The sequence below is a fragment of the Sciurus carolinensis genome, unplaced genomic scaffold (genome assembly GCF_902686445.1).
Source record: "Sciurus carolinensis unplaced genomic scaffold, mSciCar1.2, whole genome shotgun sequence".
NCBI lineage: Eukaryota > Metazoa > Chordata > Mammalia > Rodentia > Sciuridae > Sciurus > Sciurus carolinensis.
In genome coordinates this window covers 1-22,254 of record NW_025920358.1, presented here as the reverse complement: position 1 = coordinate 22,254, position 22,254 = coordinate 1, and the positions used below count along the sequence as shown (strand labels likewise).

The window sequence follows — 22,254 nt, the reverse complement described above, 5'->3', positions numbered from 1 at the left end:
AAAATGGATGGAATTGGAGAATATCATGCTAAGTGAAATAAAGCAATCCCAAAAAAACAAAGACTGAATGTTTTCCCTAATAAGTGGATGATGATATATGATGGGGGTGACAGGGTGGGGAATGAGAGAAGAATGGAGGAACTTTAGATTATGTAGAAGGAAATGAGAGGGAGGGGGGTATGAAAAATGGTGGAATGAGACAGACATCATTACCCTATGTACATGTATGATTACACGAATGGTATGAATCTACACCATGCACAACCATAGAAATGAAATGTTGTATCCCATTTGTGTACAATGAATCAAAATGCAATCTGTGAAAAATTAATAAATAAATAATTTTTTAAAAATCCTTCATGAGGAAGAAAGATCTTAAGCAACATGATGAATTCAAAAGCTCATGAAAAAAATTCACGGCTCCTTACATCTTCAATACAAGACATCTCACCTCACATTGCAAATGCTGGTGAGATGAAGCATCACTTGTGTGGTTGCTGCACAGTTTTCAACAATATAGCATATCACATTTCCCACTCAGAAGACCCTTTTTCAGCAGCAGCTCTATAGAATCTAAATCCGGATGCAGTGCTTCAGTTGAGAAGGAATGGATTTAGAAACTTGCATAGGGGATCCTTCTGCCATTAATGCAGAAAACAACCACCCTGACACTTATGTTTGTGCTGCCTTCTCCAAAAGCACATCAGTTCCTCAGATTTTGCAACCAGTGGTGTGGCGGCAATACTTGCAGGGACAGCAGAAGCCACTTTCACTCCATTGGAAAGAGTTCAAACATTGCTTCAAGACCACAAGCACCATGACACTTCACAAACACTTGTTGGGTTTTCAGGGCACTGGAGTGTCATGGAATTGGAGGGTATTATTCAGGTTTGATGCCCATTCTTTTACATAATGAATTCAGTAACGTCTTTTTCTTCGGTTCTCCAGGTCCCATTAAGGAGAAGCACCTGCCTACTGCAACGACTCACAGTGCTCATTTGGTCAATGACTTTACCTTTGGAGGTCTATTGGGTGCCATGTTGGTATTCTTGTTTTTTCCAGTTAATGTTGTAAAACCTGGCATGCAGTCTCAGATTGGTAGGGAATTTCAGTCTTTGTCCAAGGTTGTCAAAACAATCTGACTGGAACAGGACAGGAAACACATCTTTTCAGAGGTGCCCATGTGAATTACCATCGGTCTCTCTAATCTCTTGGGGTATAATCAATGCTACTTATGAGTTCTTTTAAAGGTTTTATTAGAAAAATCATTGTAGAAGTGCCATTTATCAATTAAATAGACCCAAGAACACAGTTTGGTCTTGTTCCTAATTGGCTCAAATATAAGTTGATGTCATTAAGTCCAGGCTGCATGAATTATGGGCAAAGTTAATTTGCTTAAGCCTCAATGACAAAAATAAAAACAACAAAAAGTTTCAGTAGGAATAAATAAATGAAAAGGGGGGCTGGGGATGTGACTTGGTGGTTAAGCACCCCTGGGTTCAATCCCCGGTACCAAAACAACAACAACAAAAAAAATGAAACCAACTCTGATTGTTTATGCTATTAAAGTTTCTAATGTGATGGCAAAGGATGTTTATAGGAAAAAAATACTTCTAACAAAACAGCTGAAAAAAATCTAAAGAGATAAAGTATAAGAAACCTAAAAATATATCTTAAGACAAAATATTGCCCCAAACATATAAAATATTTATCAAAAGTCACCTATATACATTTAAACAAAGTTGGATGTAGCTTTCCCTCATCATCCTCCATGGTGATTATAGCTATGACACAAAAAGAGATGTCAACTGGCTCAGGGCTGAGAAGCCTTCACGAAGAGTTCTCATTGCTAGATCTAATGAGTCTCTGCCCTAGCTTCCTCACAGAGGGAAGATTTGAGACAGGTCTGGGGAGCTGCATATACTGTGAATGATAAGCCATCTTTCTCAGAATCAAAAGACAAACCAAACAGGGCTGATTGTCTGGCTATCAGTGGCAAGAACACACCTCACAGGATCAAATGCTCTGGGTGTACATATGGGTTACAAGTACATCCAATAAGCACTCTGAAGCATGGCCTTTTTCCACCATTCATCAGGAGCCTCCCCTGTCAGCTCTCCAACACCTGGTCCAGCTTAGCCAGGGCTGACCTGGAGCTGGAGCTGCAGCACACAGCAAAACCCTTAATCCCATCACAAGGACTCTACTTGGCATTACTCATCATTCCCATAAACACTGTGTCCAGAGTGTGGTGGGAAATAACCAGTTCATCAGCAGAACTTGGGTTTTTCTTTTCCAATATTTCAAATATCTGATCTACCAAATTCTGAAATTACCATTTTCTCAAAGGTTGCCTCTTTCCTAAGGGCTTCTCTGAAAGTTCCTCTGCACCTGTGATGAGTTGACTATGAATAGTTCTGAAGCTGGGCTTTGTGAGTGATTACCATCTTCCAGGTCAGGAGCAAGATGCTCTGCCTCCAGCTTCCTTGCCCTGTGACATGGGGTCTTTCTAGGAACACTAGATGATCAAGCAGCACTGGTTCCACACACACTCTAGGACTCCACCCTACTGGAAGCACTACCCTGGTTTATCTCCTAGATCTGCTAACAGTGCTGACCATGAAGCCCCCAAGGCAGAGGTTGGGCACTACCAGCATATGCCAGAGTTGGAATTTAACCAAGGACATTCCTAAAAGTAACTACTACTGCAGGCTGTAGGAAGGGATGATGCTAAAGCCCACAGGCTGCCCTTCCTGTATTCCTCATGGTGAAAACATTTCCTCTTCAAATCCTGTGCAAATGTTGTTCTCTTCTACCCAAGGTAAATCCATCCAGCATGCTCCACTAATGCAGTGTTTTACACTATTGATGTTATTTTAAATGCTATCTTTTTAAATTTTAATTTTCTAATTTTGACTAGAATGATGGAAGATATATTTTCATTTTAAAAGAATTTTATCAATTTATCTTTTTGATGCTATTTTTCTATAAGTGTTTTGCACACATCATATTGGTAATATAGAATTTATATCTCTTCTAATTCATATAATATTTCTTTCTCTGGCTTTATTTCTCTAAGAACTCCAGTAAAATGCTAAACATAAGATATGATGGATCCTTTGCTTCAATGTGATTACACAGAAAAAGGTTTCCACATTTTTTAATCAAATATAAGTGTCTCTGAGGGACACATTTTGTAAAACAATTTATCATAATAAAACTTATAATTTTAGATAATTTGCCTTCAACTCCTAGCTCAGTAAGAGTTTTATTATGAATGGGCTTTGAATTTTTTTAAATGTTCTTCCGGTGTCTATTCTGATACCTTAAGATTTTTCCCTTATTCATGTAATGACTTAAATTCATTGATTACAAAAACTCAACTTGGCTATAATGCATTACCGTGTGTGTGTGTGTGTGTGTGTGTGTGTGTGTGTGTCTATATAATCATTGTGTATCACTTGAGTTTACTTGAAAACATTTTGTTGAGGATTTTTGCATCTAAGTTCCTGAGTTTGTCCTCTAATTTTTATTTTTTGTAAAGTTCTCACTAGATTTTCATGTTAAAGTTTTGATTACCCCATACAGTAAGTAGAGAAAAGTTCTGGGTTTTTTCCTATTATCCTGAAATTACTATAAAAGATTAGTATCATTTCTTCCTCTAATATAGGGTAAATCCTGTCGGTAAAACCATCTGGCTTGGAGTTTTACATGTGGGAAAGATTTTTAGTATGATTTAAATACACTTTTTGTTAGAAGAGAATGTATATATTGTATTTCTTCTTGGACTAGTTTGGTCTACAACTTTAGTGATTAGGGAAATGCAAATCAAAACTACGCTGAGATTTCATACCACTCCAGCTAAAATGGCAACCATCAAGAACACAAACAAGGACGATCCAAGATGGTGGACTAGAGGGTGACAGCATCTCCTATCGCTCCAGAACCCAGGATTCAAGAGGAGGCATTGAGAGACTCAGACTAAAATAGAACCACAGGGTGAGTCTCCCCCACCGGGTGAAGCTCAACCTGGGCAGCAGGCCTGGATAGGAGCACCTTATCAGAGCAGGGCAGGGCAGCTAGAGTCTTCCCCAGGTAGCCCAGCTCCCTCCGGCAATGGGCCCATTCCACATGGTCAGCTACTCGGAGCAGGCTCCCAGTGAGAGCCTTTCTGCACAGAACCAGCTCCAAGTCCCAGATCCAGCAGCAAACTCAGGCCTGCAGGCAGCTTCAAGGACCAGGACAGGGCAGCCAGGGACTTCCCCAAGCAACTCTGCTCCATTCAACGGCAGGTGCCTTTCAAGGCTAGCTTCTCGGAGCAGACCGCCCAGTGAGAGCCTTTCTACACAGAGCCAGTCACAAGTCCCAGAGCCAGCAGAGAGCTCTGGCCTGCAGCAGCCTCTGGGACCAGGGCAGGGCAGCCAGAGACTTCTCCAAGCAGCCCTGCTCCCTCCGGTGACAGACTCTTTCCATGGGGCGATCCGAGATGGCGGACTAGAGGGTGAATGCATCTCCTGTCACTTCAGAACCCAGGATTCAAGAAGGGGAGGCATTAAGAGACTCAGACTAAAATAGAGCCACCGGGTGAATCTCCCCCACCAGGTGAAGCTTGGCCCGGGCGGCAGGCCCAGATAGGGGTGGCTTCTCAGAGCAGGGAAGGGCAGCTGGAGTCTTCCCAGGTAGCCCTGCTCCCTCCGGCGGTGGGCTCCTTCCACATGGCCAGCATCTCAAAGCAGGCCCCCAGTGAGAGCTTTTCTGCACAGAACCAATTCAAAGTCCCAGAGCCAGCAGCAAGCTCAGGCCCGCAGGCAGCTTCAGAAACCAGGAAAGAGCAGCCAGGGACTTCCCCAAGAAGCCCTGCTCCCTCTGGAGGCAGGCTCATTTCACAGTCAGCTACTCAGAGCAGACCGCCCAGTGAGAGCCTATCCGCACAGAGCCAGCTCTGAGCCCTGGAACCAGTAGTGGGCTAGGGGCAGCTTTCTTCGGAAGCACTGCATTATCAAGTTCCTCCAAGACTTCAGGCTAATGAAGGCTGGGAGGTGATACACTGGAAATCTACAGGGACACTATAAGCCAATAGAGGAAATCTACAATATCTCAGAGTCCCACTGACATCTGACCAATATGAGAAAACAAGGGAAGAAAATGTCCCAAACAAACCTAGATACTATATCAATAAAACCCAATGACAGCACAGCAGAAGAAATGTCAGAAAGGGAGTTCAGAATGTACATAATTAAAACAATCAGGGAAGCAAACGAGAAGATGAAAGAGCAAATGCAGGCATTGAAGGAGGAGATGAAAGAGCAAATGCAGGCATTAAATGATCACACCAATCAACAGTTAAAAGAACAAATAAGGGAAGCAAGAGATCATTTCAATAAAGAGTTAGAGATATTGAAAAAACAAACAAACAGAAATCCTTGAAATGAAGGAAACAATAAACAAAGTTAAAAACTCCATAGAAAGCATAACCAATAGGATAGAACCTCAGACATTGAAGACAAAATATTTAATCTTGAAACCAAAGTTGACCAAACAGAGAAGATGGTAAGAAATCATGAACAGAATCTACAAGAACTATGGGATATCATGAAAAGGCCAAATTTAAGAATTATTGGGTTTGAGGAAGGCTTACAGAAACATACCAAAGGAATGAACAATCTATTCAATGAAATAATATCAGAAAATTTCCCAAATCTGAAGAATGAAATGGAAAACCAAGTACAAGAGGCTTATAGGATTCCAACTACACAAAATTACAACAGACCCACACCAAGGCACATTATTATGAAAACCTAACATACAAAATAAAGACAGACTTTTAAAGGCCATGAGAGAAAAGAATCAAATTACATTCAGGGGGAAACCAATAAGAATATCAGCAGATTTTTCAATCCAGACCCTAAAAGCTAGAAGGGCCTGGAACAACATTTACCAAGCCCTGAAAGAAAACAGATGCCAACCATGAATCTTATACCCAGCAAAACTTACATTCAGATTTGATGATGAAATAAGATCCTTCCATGATAAACAATAGCTAAAGGAATTTACAAAAAGAAAGCCGGCATTACAGAACATTCTCAGCAAAATATTCCATGCGGAAGAGATGAAAAACAATGATGCAAATCAGCAACGGGAGGAAATAACCTAAAGGAATAGCCAAATAAAGGAGAAACCAAGTCGTGTCAAAAAACAAAAATGAGTCAAATGACTGGGAATACAAATCATATCACAATAATAACCCTGAATGCTAATGGCCTGAACTCATCAATCAAAAGACATAAACTGGCAGATTGGATTAAAAAGAAAAATCCAACAATATGCTGCCTGCAAGAGGTTCACCTCATAGAAAGAGATACCCATAGACTAAAGGTGAAAGGATGCGAAAAACATACCATGCACATGGACACTGCAAAAAACCTGGAGTATCCATCCTCATTTCAGATAATGTGGACTTTGAGCCAAAACTAGTTAAAAGGAATAAAGAAGGACATTACATACTGCTTAAGGGAAGCATAAATCAGCAAGACATAACAATCATAAATATCTATGCCCCGAACATGGGCTCATTCATGTACATCAAACAAATCCTTCTTAATACCAGAAATCAAATAGACCACAACACAATAATACTAGGTGATTTTAACACACCTTTCTCACCACTGGATAGATCCTCCAAACAAAAACTGAATAAAGAAACTATAGATCTCAGTAACATAATCAACAATTTACACTTAATGGATATATAGAATATACCATCCAACAAAGAATGAATAAACTTTCTTCTCAGCAGCACATGGATCGGTCTCTAAAATAGACCATATTTTATGCCACAAGCTATTGTTAGTAAATACAAGAAGATAGAGATACTACCTTGTGTTCTATCAGATCATAATGGATTGAAATTAGAAATAAATGACAGAATAAAAAACAGAAACTTCTCCAATACATGGAGATTAAATAATATGCTATTATATGATGAATGGATAACAGAAGACATCAGGAGGGAAATAAATAATTCTTACAAGTAAACGAGAACAAAGACATATCATATCAAAATCTCTGGGACACTATGAAAGCAGTACTTAGAGGAAGATTTATTTCATGGGGCACATTCAACAAAGGAAGTAGAAATCAACAAATAAATGACTTAACTCTACACCTCAAAGCCCTAGAAAAAGAAGAACAGAGCAACACCAAAAGTAGTAGAAGACAGGAAATAGTTAAAATCAGAACCAAAATCAACAAAATTCAAACAAAAAAAAAAAACAATTGGAAAAATTAACAAATTAAATAGTTGGTTCTTTGAAAAAATAAACAAAATTGATAAACCCTTAGCCACACTAACAAAGAGAAAGAGGGAGAAAACTCAAATTGCTAAAATTTGGAATGAACAAGGAAATATCACAACAGACATGAGTGAAATACAAAACATAATTAAAAGCTATCTTGGAAATCTATACTTCAACAAAACAGAAAACATCGAAGACATCAACAAGTTTCTAGAGACATACGAATTACCTAAACTGAACAAGTAGGATATACACAACTTAAAAAAATCAATTTCAAGCAATGAAATAGAAGAGGTCATCAAAAGCCTACCAACAAAGAAAAGTCCGGGACCAGATGGGTTCTCAGCCGAGTTTTACAAAACATTTAAAGAAGAGCTCATTCCAATACTCCTCAAAGTATTCCATAAAATAGAAGAGGAGGGAACCCTCCAAAATTCATTCTATGTAGCCAATATCACCCTGATACCTAAACCAGACAGAGACACATCAAGGAAAGAAAATTTCAGACCAATATCCTTAATGAACATCGACGCAAAAATTCTCAACAAAATCTTAGCAAATCGCATGCAAAAATATATTCAAAAGATAGTGCAGCACGATCGAGTTTTACCCCGGGGATGCAAGGTTGGTTCAATATCTGGAAATCAATAAATGTCATTCACCATATCAACAGACTTAAAGTTAAGAATCACATGATTATTTCAATAGATGCAGAAAAAGCATTCAATAAAATACAGCATCCCTTCATGCTCAAAACACTAGAAAAAATTGGGGTAGTGGGAATATTCCTTAACATTGTAAAGGCCATCTGCACTAAGCCCATGGCCAATATCATTCTAAATGGTGAAAAACTGAAAGCATTCCCCCTAAAAACTGGAACAAGGCAGGGATGCCCTCTTTCACCACTTCTTTTCAATATCGTCCTTGAAATTCTAGCCAGAGCAATTAGACAGACCAAAGAAATTAAAGGGTTACAAATAGGAAAAGAAGAACTCAAACTATCCCTATTTCCTGATGATATGATTATATACTTAGAGGAACCAGGAAATTCCACCAGAAAACTTTTAGAACTCATAAGTGAATTCAGTAATGTAGTGGGATATAAGATTAATGCACATAAATCTAATGCATTTTTATACTTAAGTGATGAATCTTTGGAAAGAGAAATTAGGAAAACTACCCCATTCACAATAGCCTCGAAAAAAATCAAATACTTGGGAATGAATCTCACAAAAGAGGTGAAAGACCTCTACAATGAGAACTACAGAACACTAAAGAAAGAAATTAAAGAAAACCTTAGAAGATGGAAAGATCTCCCATGTTCTTTTGATAGGCAGAATTAATATTGTCAAAATGGCCATACTACCCAAAGTGCTATACAGATTCAATGCAATTCCAATTAAAATCCCAATGACGTACCTTACAGAAATAGAGCAAGCAATTATGAAATTCATCTGGAAGAATAAAAAACCCAGAATAGCTAAAGCAATCCTCAGTAGAAAGAGCGAAGCAGGGGGTATCACAATACCAGATCTTCAACTCTACTACAAAGCAATAGTAACAAGAACAGCATGGTATTGGTACCAAAATAGACAGGTAGATCAATGGTACAGAATAGAGGACATGGACACAAACCCAAATAAATACAATTTTCTCATACTAGACAAAGGTTCCAAAAATATGCAATGGAGAAAAGATAGCCTCTTCAACAAATGGTGCTGGGAAAACTGGAAAACCATATGCAACAGAATGAAATTAAACCCCTATCTCTCACCTTGCACAAAACTCAACTCAAAATGGATCAAGGACCTCAGAATCAGACCAGAGACCCTGCATCTTATAGAAGAAAAAGTAGGTCCAAATCTTCAACTTGTTGGCTTAGGATCAGACTTCCTTAACAGGACTCCCATAGCACAAGAAATAAAAGCAAGAATCAATAACTGGGATAGATTTAAACTAAAAATCTTTCTCTCAGCAAAGGAAACTATCAGCAATATGAAGAGAGAGCCTACAGAGTGGGAGAATATCTTTGCCCCTCATACTTCAGATAAAGCACTAATGTCCAGAATATAGAAAGAACCCAAAATACTCTACACCAAGAATACAAATAATCCAATCAACAAATGGGTTAAGGAAATGAACAGACACTTCACAGAAGAAGATCTACAAGCAATCAACAGATATATGAAAAAATGTTCAACATCTCTAGTAATAAGAGAAATGCAAATCAAAATTTCCCTAAGATTTCATCTCACCCCAATTAGAATGGCGATTATCAAGAACACAAGCAACAATAGGTGTTGGCGAGGATGTGGGGAAAAAGGTATACTCATACATTGCTGGTGGGGTTGCAAATTAGTGCAGCCACTCTGGAAAGCAGTATGGAGATTCCTCAGAAAGCTTGGAATGGAACCACCATTTGACCCATCTATCCCATTCCTTGGCCTATACCCAAGGGACTTAAAATCAGCATACTACAGAGATACAGCCACATCAATGTTCACTGCTGCTCAATTCACCATAGCCAGATTGTGGAACCAACCTAGGTGTCCTTCAGTTGATGAATGGATAAAGAAACTGTGCCATATATATACAATGGAATATTACTCCACCATGAAGAATGATAAAATTATGGCATTTGCAGGCAAATGGATAAAATTGGAGAATATCATGCTAAGTGAGATAAGCCAATCTCAACAAACTAAATAACAAATGATCTTGCTGATAAGCTAATGAGGACATATAATGGGGGATGAGAGGGGTTAGCGTTAGGGTTAGGGTTAAGTTTAGAGTTAGGGATAAGGAGGGTGGTAAGAATGGAGGAAGGAAGGACTTTATAGAGGGAAAAGAGTGGTGGGAAGGGTGGGAGGGAAGGGAAAAAAATAACAGAATCAATGAAACAACATTGCCCTATGTAAATTTATGATTACACAAATGGTATACCTTGACTCCATGTACAGAGAAACAACATGTATCCCATTTGTTTGCAATAAAAAACAGACAAGAGTTTCATGAAGTTGTTGAAGCTGAACTCAAGAAAAAAAAAAAAAAAAGAAAACTTGGAATGGAACCACCATTTGACCCAGCTATCCCACTCCTTGGCCTATACCCAAAGGACTTAAAATCAGCATACTACAGAGATACAGCCACATCAATGTTCATTGCCGCTCAATTCACCATAGCCAGATTGTGGAACCAACCTAAATGTTCTTCAGTTGATGAATGGATAATAAAACTGTGGCATATATATACAATGGAATATTACTCCACCATAAAGAATGATAAAATTATGGCATTTTGGAGAATATCATGCTAAGTGAGATAAGCCAATCTCAAAAACCAAAGGAAGAATGATCTCGCTGATAAGCAGTTGAGGACATATAATGGGGGGTGGGAGGGGTTAGCATTAGGGTTAGGGTTAGGTTTAGTGTTAGGGTTAAGGAGGGTGGTAAGAATGGAGGAAGGAAGGACTGTATAGAGGGAAAAGAGGGAAAAGAGGGGTGGGAGTGGTGGGGGGAAGGGAAAAAATAACAGAATGAATCAAACATCATTGCCCTATGTAAATTTATGATTACACAAATGGTATGCCTTGACTCCATGTACAAACAGAGAAACAACATGTATCCCATTTGTTTACAATTTTAAAAAATTCTCAAAAAAAGAGAACACAAACAATAATAAATGCTGGAGTTGATATGGGGAAAAATGAAATTTGGTAATTTGATTTTATAAAGAGTTTATTTCATCAAAATATCAGTTTTATTAGGTTATGTTTTTATTGGTACATATTAATTATACAGCATAAGTGGCGTCATTGTATCATATTCCTATATGCATATAACAATTCGATCAATTTCACTATTTCCTCCCCTTATCCTCTTCTCACACTCTCCCTTATCTCCTTGCTCTTTTTCTAATAGGCTCCCTTCCACATTCATGATGTCCCTATTTTTCCCTTCCTCTAGCTTCCACATCTAGGAAAAAAAACATGTTAGTTAACTTTTTGTCACCATAACCAAAATACCTGATAAGAACTATGTAGCCCCTCCCTATTCCTCCTGGTGGGCAGAATTAGGAGCCTTCGTGACAGTAGTCCCCTGTGTTTCTCCATTGCTAGCAATGCAATAACCTTCTTGTTCCTTTTTCTCAAAATGGTGTCCTCATTTCTGAATTGGTATTGGGGTCAAGGACGAAGTTTTTGGCAACAAATTGGGCACCCCAAATGGGACCCAAGAGAAGCCCCTCTCCAACTTTCTTGGGCAGGCCTGATACTCCAAGCAACTGCACTTCAATGCAGAGGATGTAACGTAAACTTTTTGAGAGCTGAATACTGGAAAATTAGGAGATGTCCCCCTTTGTTTCAGGGAACTCCCGCCTTCCTTCCCTGCACTATTTGGACTGCTCCATCTTGGTGTACTTTGAGAAAAGGAAACTGAATGCAGTAAAGTCAGGACACCTTGGCCATTCTTTTTAGTTTTTTGATAAAGAGATCGGCTCAGCCACAACTGCCAGAAAATTCCCAGAACATCCCTCCTCCCACCACTCACCACCTGAACTCCTGGAGCAACAAAAAAAGTCAACATCGCTTGTATGATCTCAGGACTTCCCTCACTCATCTCCCTCTGCATGTCCCCATGTTCGCTTCCAGAACTCTGAAGGGAAGCCCTTTCCCCCACTTTTCCCCCTCCCAACTTGAAGAAGCCAGAGAGTCATCCCCCCAATTTTCCTGTTCCTTTCAGAGTCTGGAATAATGGATATAAAAAGTGAGAAATTCCCAAAATAATGAGACCTTGGGGGGAGGGGATAAAAAAAAGGGAGGAAAAATGAAGGCCATACAATGACAGCTTTTGTCTCCCAAGATGAATGTTTCCCAGATGCTGGTTGCAGGCAAAGAGGGTATGTTTTATCATCCTCAAAAGAAAATGGGCTCCAGGAGGCATTTTCTCCTCCCAAGTCCAAGAACTTACTCAGTATGTATTCGGTCCCATTATACCCCTCTCACCCCAAGTTATAATAAGTCAATGATTTGACTAATGTCCTAGAGAAAGGGGGGATGTAAGAGTAGAGACTCCCTTATAAAAATAAAAAGGTAGAGATCCTCTGATATAAAACAAATATATCTAGCTAAGATTGACCAAACCAAAATGGGTGCAAATAAAATCATTGAATTGTGCTAACTGTGGTACCCGAGATAAAATAATGTGGCCATGAGTTAAGGACATTGTGACCATTTGTGAAGCAAGCCATTCCTTCAGAGGCCCCAGAAGCTGCTGGTTTCAGTAATGGTTAGTCTAGCTCCCCTGCTTAGCCCATCCTGCTGACCCACCAGGTGCAGCCTGAAATAGATAAGCTGGAGCTGGCTGCTTGCATTCCTGGGGTGGGGGGAAGAAAAAGGCCCCTATTGTAAGCCTGCCAGAATTTTTTTAATGGTTTTCACTTTAAAAACCAGCTTACAGAAGTCACTCCCTACAACTGCCCCACTTGGAGTAGTGGTCCTAATGTGTGAGTCTGTTTTCTTCTTTTTTCTCTTTCCTCAAAGTAAACTTTTTTCCTACTTAAAAAAAAACTACATAGAGGAGGAAACGTCTATTTGGGATCAAGGTTTCGGAGGTTTAGTCCATAGTCAGCCAACTGCAGAGCTATGGGTCCAAGGTGAGGTAGAACACCATAGCAAAAGATCACGGTGGAGGAAAGTTGCTCAGTTCTTGACAGAGAGAAAGCAGAGAGCTGAGCAAGGGACCTGAGATAATATAATCCCCAAGGGTACACCCCCAGTGATGTACTTCCTCTAGCCATGCCCTACCTTCCTACAAATACCACCCATTAATCCAAATTATTAATCTGTCAAATTGATTAATATACTGATTAGTTATAATTCTCACAATCTAATAATTTTCCCTCCAAACATTCCTGCATTGTCTCACACATGAGTTTTCAGGGGAAAACTTGTATTCAAACCATAACAACATGAGATACCTGTCTTTTAGCATCTGACTTATTTCCCTTAATATGATAATCTCAACTTCCATCTATTTTTCCTGCAAATGACATAATTTCATTCTTTGGTAGCTGAATAAAACTCCATTCTGTATATATGACATATTTTCTTAATCCATTCATTTGTTGAGGGGCACCTAAGCTGATTCCATAACTTGGCTCCTGTGAATTGTGCCATGATAAATGTGGGTATGCAGATATTTCTAATGTGTGCTGACTTTAATTCTTTTGGATAAAGATCAAGGAGAGGTATAGCTGCATCATATGGTAGATCTGTTTTTAGCTTTTTGAGGAACCTCCATACTGATTTCCATAATAGGTGTCCTAATTTACTTTCCCACCAGCAGAATATAAGGATTTCTTTTCCCCCACATCCTAGTCAGCATTTATTTTAATTTGTATTCAACCCTATTCTGACTGGGTTGACATGGAATCTCAGTGTTTAAATTTGAATTTCCTTGAGGGCTAAATCTGTTGAATATTTTTTGATATAATTGTTGGCCATTTGCACTTCTTATGAGAAGTGTCTATTTGGATCATTTGTCCATGTATTGAATGGATTATTTTGTTGTTGTTGTTATTGTTTTGAGTTCTTTATATATTCTGGATATTAATCCCCTGTCAGAAAAGCAGCTAACAAAGATCTCCCATTGTAGGCTCTCTCTTCGTGCTCATAATTGTTTCCTTTTCTGCGCAGTGCATTTTAAGTTGAAGCTGTCCCACTTAATGATTCTTGATATTGTGTCCTGAGCTAAGGAAACCTATTAAGGAAGTCATTTTCTGTGCCTGTATCTTGAAGTATTTATCCTATGCTTTCTTCTAGTAGTTGCAAAGTTCCAGGATTTATATTTAGGCCTTTGATTCATTATGAATTTACTTTTGTGTAGCATGAGAAATAAGGATCTAGTTCCATTTTTCTAAATATGGATAACCAGTCTTCCCTGCACCATTCATTAAAAAGGATATCTTTTCTCCAACATATATTTATGGTGCCTTTATCCAGAATCAGATGACTGCAGCACTGTGGGTTTATTTCTGTATCTTCTTTTCTATTCCATTGGTCTCTGTGTCTGTTTTCATGCCAGTACCATGCTGTTTTTGTTACTATGGCTCTCTATTGTGATGCTTCCAGAATTAGTTTTTATATCAGGGTTCCTATAGCTATTATAAGTCTTTTGTTCTGCCATATGAAATTTAGAAATTTTTAGTCCAGTGAAGAATGTCATTGATATTTTGATAGGGAGTGTATTAAATCCATACATTACCTTTGATAATATGGCCATTTTAACAATATTAATTCTCCTTATCCATGAACATGGGAGGTTTTTCCATCTTCTGCTGTCTTCAATTTCTTAGTGTTCTATAATTTTTATTATAGAAGTCTTTTCACCTTCTTGGTTAGGTTTATCCTAAGTATTATTTTTTTGTGGGGCTGGGGTTTGAACCCAGGGCCTTGTGCATGCAAGGCAGGCACTCTACCAACTGAGCTGTCCTAGATATTTTTTAAAGTTATTGTAAATAGAATTATTTCCCCAATTCCTTTCCCAGTGGGTTTATCATTGGTATACATAAAATCTATTGGTTTTTGTATATTGATTTTGTATTCTGTTACTTTTTGGAATTTGTTTATCAGATCAGAAAGTTTTCTGGTAGAACCTTTAGGATCTAAGTACAGCATCATATCTGCAAATAGGGATAATTTGGCTTCTTCCTTTCTATTTGTATCTCTTTTATTTCTCTCTCTTCTCCAATTGCTCTAGCTAAAATTTCAAGTACTATATTGAGTAGGAGTGGTGAAAATGGACATCCTTGTCTTTTTGTGATTTTAGAGGAAATACTTGGAGGAAATATGATATTGGTTCAGGTTTTTCATATCTAGCCTTTATAATGTTGAGATAATATCCTTCTATCCCTAGTTTCTTCAGGGCCTTTGTCATGAAAGGGTGTTAAATTTTTTTGAAGGCTTTTTCTGTATCTATTGAGATGGTCATGTGATTTTTATCCTTTATTCTATATATGTGGTATATTACATTTATTGATTTGCATACATTAAACTATCCTTGCATCCAAAAATTAAATCAACTTCATCTTTTTCATGTGTTGTTCAATTTGGTTGGCAAGTATTTTTAAAGATTTTTGCACCTATCTTCATCAAGGATATTAATCTCTTATTTTCTTTCCTAGTAGTGTCCTTATCTAGATTTGGTGTCAGGGTGATACTGGCTCTGTAAAATGAGTTTGGAAATGTTCCTTCCCTTTCTGTTTCTTGGAATAGTTTGAGAAGCATTAGGGTTGGTTCTTCTTTAAAAGGTCTGGTAAAATTTAGTCATGAATCCATCCAGTTCTGGACTTTTCTTTATTGGAGGCTTTTTATTATTAGTTCAGTCAGTCTATTAGCTTGTTATTGGTCTGTTTTGATTTTTTATTCTATTGGTTCTATTTGGGTAAGTCATATGTATCTACACATTTATTCATTTCTTCTAGATTTTCCAATTTATTGGAATAAACTTTTCAAAATAGTTCCTAAGAATTCTCTGGATTTCAGTGGTATCAGTTATAATATTCCCTTTGTAGTCTCTAATTTTATTGATTTGAATCTTATCTTTCTATCCTTTAGTCAGTTTGGCTAAGTGTTTATCAATTTCATCTTTTTCGTGAACCAACTCTTTGTTTTACTGATCCTTTGTTTTGGTCTCTGTCTCATTAAACTCAGCTCTGATCTTTATCACCTACTTCCTTCTATTGGTTTGTTCTTGTCTTTATAAGACCTTGAGATGCATCATTAGATTGTTCATTTCAGATCTCTGTTTTTTAATAGGGGCACTCAGAGCCATAAACTTCCCTCTTATATCTGTCTTCCCTGTATCCCACAGATTCTGACATGTTTCCATTTTCATTTGTTTTCAGCATTTTTTTAAAAATTTCACCCATGATATCTTCATTGAACTACTAATCATTCAAAAGTATATTATTCAGTTTCCATGTGTTTGTATAGTTTGTCACTTTGTTTGCTATTGATTTCTAACTTCATTCCATTATGATTAGATAACATACAATAAATTATTTTGTATTTTCTGAGACTTATTTTATGACTTAATAATAACTTAGGTATCCTTTTATTTATCTTATCAATTTTATGTGGTTTTTAGAGGTCTTACACATTTATATTAGTTTTTTGCTTGGTTTCACATTTTTGTGGTATTGTAAATTATTTTATTAGATTCATTTTCAAACTATTTTCAAATTATTATCTGCTGGCTCACTGAAATGCTTTTCCAAATAAATTTATTTTTAGCTGATACATAAGAATCAGACATATGTATGGGGTACCATTGATGTTGTGTTACATATATTGTGTAATATTTACATCAGGCTAAACATACCTATATTCTCAAATTTTATTATTTTTAGGCTGAAAATATTCAAATTCTTTCTTCCAGCTTTTTAAAGTATATGGCCTACTATCATCATCTATAGTCACCCTACTGTGCAATCACACACAAGAACTTCTTACTTCAATTTTAACGATAACTTAGTACCCATTGAGCTTCCCCCATTCTTCCTTCTTCCCCTTCCCTACCCCATACTTCTCAGCCTCTGGTAACAGTCATTGTAGTCTCAATTTTTGTGAGACAAAATATTTGTTTTTCACATATGAGTGAGATCATGTGTTAATTGTCTTTCTGTGCCTATTTTACTTATTATAATGACTTCTAGTTCTATTCATGTTGTTGCAAATGACAGGATTTCATCCTTTAAATGGGTGAATAATATTCCACTATGTGTATGTACCATATTTTCATCTATTCATCAGATAATAGACAATTTCAATTGTTTCCAAAATATGAGAATGAAAATGTTTCTTTGACTTACTTATTTCATTTCCTGTGGATATATAACCAGGAGTGGAATTCCTGGATCATATGTTTAATATTTTGAGGAAACTCCACACTATTTTTCATAATGCAGTAATAACTTTCATTATTGCTATTGCTGTGTAAGAGTTTACTTGTACATTCTGGCCAGCACTGGTTACCTCTATTCATCTTGATAACAGCCATTCCTACAGAGGTAAAGTGATATCTCACTGTGGTGTTCATGTGCATTTCTCTGATGATTAGTGATGCTGAGCATTTTTCATATACATGTTGACCATTTGTGTTTCTTTTCTTGAGAAGTTTGTTTAGTTTTATTGCCCATTTTGAAATTAAGTTATTGTTTTTTATTGTTTTAGTACCTTATGTATTCTGAATATCAACCCATTGTCAGAAGTATAATTTGAAAACATTTTTCTTTTATTCTGTTTTACATATGCATAATGCAATACTACTATTCAGACATAAAAGGATGAAATTCCATCATTTGCAGGTTTTCTCTTCATTTTGATGATTGTTTCCTTTCTTGTTCAGAATCCTTGTAAATCAATGCAATTCCATTTGTCTCCTTTTGCTTTTGTATACTATGCTTTGGGGATTTTGTCCAAAAACTCCTTGAACAATCTAATGTCATGAAGCATTTCCCCACGGTTTCAGGTCATACAAGGCTTTATTCCATTTTGAGTTGATTTTTGTAACTGGTGAGTGATAGGGGACCAGTGTCAATTCTTCTGAATGTGAATACACAACTCACCCAGCACCATTTATTGAAAAGGCTGCCCTCTGTCTAATGCATGTTTTTAGCACCTTTGTTGAAAATCAGTTGGCTGTAAAAGGTGGGTTACTTCCAGGCACTGCTCTGTTCACACTCATTTATACATGTATTTTCAAGCCGACCCTATATGTTTCGATTTCTACAGTGTATAGTGCACTTTGAAGTCAGGTACTAAAATGCATCCTGCTTTATTCATTTTGCTCAAGATAGCTTTGGCTATTCCGTTTTTTTTGTTGTTGTTGTTGTTGTTTTGTTTGTTTGTTTGGATTTTGTGGGGGGGGGGGTTCTATATAAATTGTAGGATTGTTTTTCCTAGTTCCTTGAAGAATGTCATTGGTATATTCATAGGGATTGCATTGAATCTGTAAATCACTTTAGGTAGTATGGATATTTTAACAGTACTGATTCTTCTAATCCTTCTAATCCATGAATGCAGTATCCCTTTCCACATTTTTGTGTCCCCTTTAATTTCTTTCATCAGTGTTTCATAGTTTACATTATAGAGACTTTTCACCTGTTTAGTTAAATTTTGTCCCAGGACTTTCAGCTATTGTAAATGGGATTTCTTTCTTGAATTGTCTTTTAGATGATTTGCTATTGGCAGATATCAAAGCTACTGGTTTTCTTCTTTCATTAATGCATTATAGTTATACATAACAGTTGGGTTCATTTTGACAAAATCATATGTGCATGAAATTTAATTACTCCATTTCATCCCAGGTTCATCACCCTTTCCCTGCCTCCTCCCTCTACCTATTCTTCCTTTACTTTACTAGTCTTCTTTTCACTCCTTTATTTATTTTCAATCGGTAAAGCTACTGATTTTTTATGTTCATTTTTTTATCCTGTGACTTTGATGAATTAATTTATTAGTTTTTAATGAAGTTTCTGGGGTTTTTTAAATATAAACAGGATCATGACATCTATAAATAGTACCCATTCAACTACTTGTTTTCCAAAATGGAAGCCCTTTATTTCTTTCTCTGACTGATTGCTTTGGCTATGCCTTCCAAAATTAGAATTAAAATAGTGAAAGGTGGCATCCTTGTCTTGTTCCAAATCTTAGTGAGAAAGTTTTCACATTTTTCCCATTTAGTATAATGTTAGCAATTGTCTTATAAAAAATGAACTTTATTATGTTCACATGTTTTTCTATACCTAATTTGTTCTGCATTTTTACCATGAGAGGATGTATAATTTCATCAAATTCCTCTTCTACATCTATTGAAATAACCATATTGTCTTTGTCCTTCATTCTGTTGATGTACTCTATCACATTTACTGATTTCCATATGTTGAACCATCCTTGTATCTCTGGGATAAATTCCAATTGACAATAGTAAATGATCTTTTTAATGTGCCATTGGATTTGATTTGCTAGTATTTTGTTGAGGATTGTTGTATCTATGTTCATCAAGATGAGTAGATTGTGTTTTTCTTTGCTGTTGTGATTGTGGATAATGCTGGCTGTGCAGAATGTATTTGGAAGAATTCCTTCCTATTCTATTATTTAATAATTTAAGGAGAGTTTGTACTAGTTCTTTAAATATTTCATAGAATTCAGCAATGAAGCTCTCTGGTCCTGGACTTTTTTTTATGGGAGGCTTTTTACTACATATTCAATCTCATTACTTATTACTGGTCTTTTGGGGTTTTCTGTTTCTTCATGGTTTGATTTTGAGTTGTCTCACTAAACGTTTTCCTATTTTGTTTATTGTTTAAAAGAACTAACTTTTCATTTGGTTCAACTTTTGTATTTTATTTTAGTCTCCCTTTCATTTATTTTTCTTCTAACCTTTATTATTTATTTCTTTTTACTAATTTTGTGTTTGTTTTTTCTTGTTTTTCTGGTTCCTCCACATGTAACAATAGATGATTTGAAGTCTTCTGTTTTGGGGATATAGACATTAATTGCTATTAACTTGCCTTTTAGACCTGCTTTTGCCATATTCCACAGATGTTAGTAGGTTGTGTTTCCATTTTCAATTGTTTCAAGAAACTTTTTAAAATTTCTTCATTGGCTTCTTCCTTGATCTATTAATTATCCAATAATAAGTCATCTAATTTTCATGTGTTTATATAGTTTCCAAAGTTTTCCTTGTTATTGCTTCCTAGTTTAATTGCATTGAAGTTGGAAAAAATATTGTCAAGAGCTATTTTGTGACCTATCTAGTGTGACTTATCCTACAGAAGTTACATATGCTGTTTAGAATGATGTGACTTCTGCAGTTCTTGGGTAGAATGTACTGTAGATGTCTATTGAGTCCATTTTTTCTAGGATGAAATTTAACCTTGCCATTTTTTTTCTTGATTTTCTATCTGGATGATCCATCCATTTCTGAAAGCCTAATGTTAAATTTTCCTACTATTAATGTATCACAGTCTGTCCTTTAAGTCTACAAATATTTGCTTTATCTTGTATATATTGCTTCAACACTGGGTGCATATGTATTTAGAATTCTTGTTTCCTCTTGAAGAACTGATCCCTTTAGCACAATATAATGATCTTTGTTGTTCTTTTTACTGTTTTTGATTTAAAGCCCATTTTATCTATGATAGAAGTATGGCTACTCCTGATTTATTTGAATTCCATTTGCATGGGATATGTTATTCTATCCCTTCACTTTCAGTCTATGTGTGTCCTTAGAGGTGAAGTGAGTTTCCTTTAAGCAACATGTAGTTGGGTCTTATTTTGATATCCATTCAGTTACTCTATGTATTTTAATCAGAGAATTTAATACATTTACATTCAAGGTAATTATTGATAGATAAGGTCTTACTACAGCCATTTTGTAACTTGTTTTCTAGGTTTACTGTAGTTTCTTTCTCCCTCTCTTGCAGTCTTCCTTTGTGGTGAAGTGATTTAATATAGTAGTGTTTTTTATTTCATGCTTATTATTTTTCATTTATCTGTTAGAGATTTTTGCTTTTGGTTACCATGAGGTTTACCAAAACATCTTTGAATATAAAAAATCTATTTTAAAATAATAGCAACATAACATGGTCATAAATATAACAATATAAACAAAAAATAACCAGAGAAAATATACTAACAAGAAAACTCTACACTAATGTTCCATTCCTCACATTTTGAATTCATTGTGTCCCATTCTACAGCTTTCTATATTGCCTAGTTCTTAACATATTAATGTAGTTATTATTTTCAATTTTTTTAAGTCTTCATGCTAGAGATATGAATGGTTTATATACCATGCTTACAATATTGCAGCATTCTTAATTTGTTTGTATAATGATTTATAAGTGAGTTATATACCTTCCCATTTTTTATTCTTACTCATTAATGTCTCACTCTTTCCATTTGAAGAATATTCTTTAGCATTTCTAACAGAACAAGTCTGATGGAGATATATTCTCTCAGCTTTTGTTTGGGAATTTCTTTATCTTTCCTCATTTCTAAAGAACAGCTCTGCTGGATGCAGTTTTCTTGGTTGACGGTTGGGTGTTTTTTGCCTTTCAGTACAATGAAAAATCTCATATTACTCTCTATTACTCTCTCCTGGCCTATAAGGTTTCTTCTGAGAAGTCCACTGTCAGATGAATTGGGACACTATTGTGTGTTACTGTTTCCTTTCTCTAAAAGTCTTGAGAATCTTTTCTTTATCCTTAACCCATGAAAGTTTGACTATGAGATGTCTTGGGATAGACTTGATTCAGATAAATTTGATTAGTGACCTTTGGTTTTATCATACCTGGATATTTGTATCTTCTAGGATTGGGAAGTTTTCCATTATTATTTCTTTGCTACTCTTTGGCATTCTTAAGTCTTTCTTGAACCCAAATAACCCTGCTCTTTTAATATGGACCCAAAATTCTCATAAACTTTATTCATTCCTCTTCATTCTCTTTCCTTTTTTTCTCTTCCAATTGCATAATTTCAAATAGCCTATCTTCAAGCTCACAATTAGTATTTTGTGTTTGGTTCACCCTACTATTGATGCCTTCTATAGGGACTTTGTTGTGTTTTGCTTGTTTGTTTGTTTTTAGAAACAGGATTGAACCCAGAGGCACTTAACCACCTAGCCACATCCCCAGCCCTTTTTTTATTTTGATTCATTATACACAAACGGGGTACAACTTGTTGTTTCTCTGCTTGCACACGAAGTAGAGTTGAACCATTTGTGTAATCACACATGTATATAGGTTAATGATATTTGTCTCATTCTGTTACTTTTCCTTCTCCCCCACTCCAAACCCACCCCTCTTTTTCCTCTATACAATTCATCCTCCCTCCATTCTTGCCTCCCTCCAACCCCCAATTATGTATCATCATCCGCTTATCAGAGAGATCATT

The 22,254-nt window shown here is 36.5% G+C and overlaps 1 pseudogene; it reads left to right on the top strand.

Moving 5' to 3' along the window:
- The first annotated feature begins 384 nt into the window (after nt 1–384).
- On the top strand, nt 385–1,248 carry LOC124975637 (mitochondrial nicotinamide adenine dinucleotide transporter SLC25A51-like; annotated as a pseudogene).
- The last annotated feature ends 21,006 nt before the right edge of the window (nt 1,249–22,254 follow it).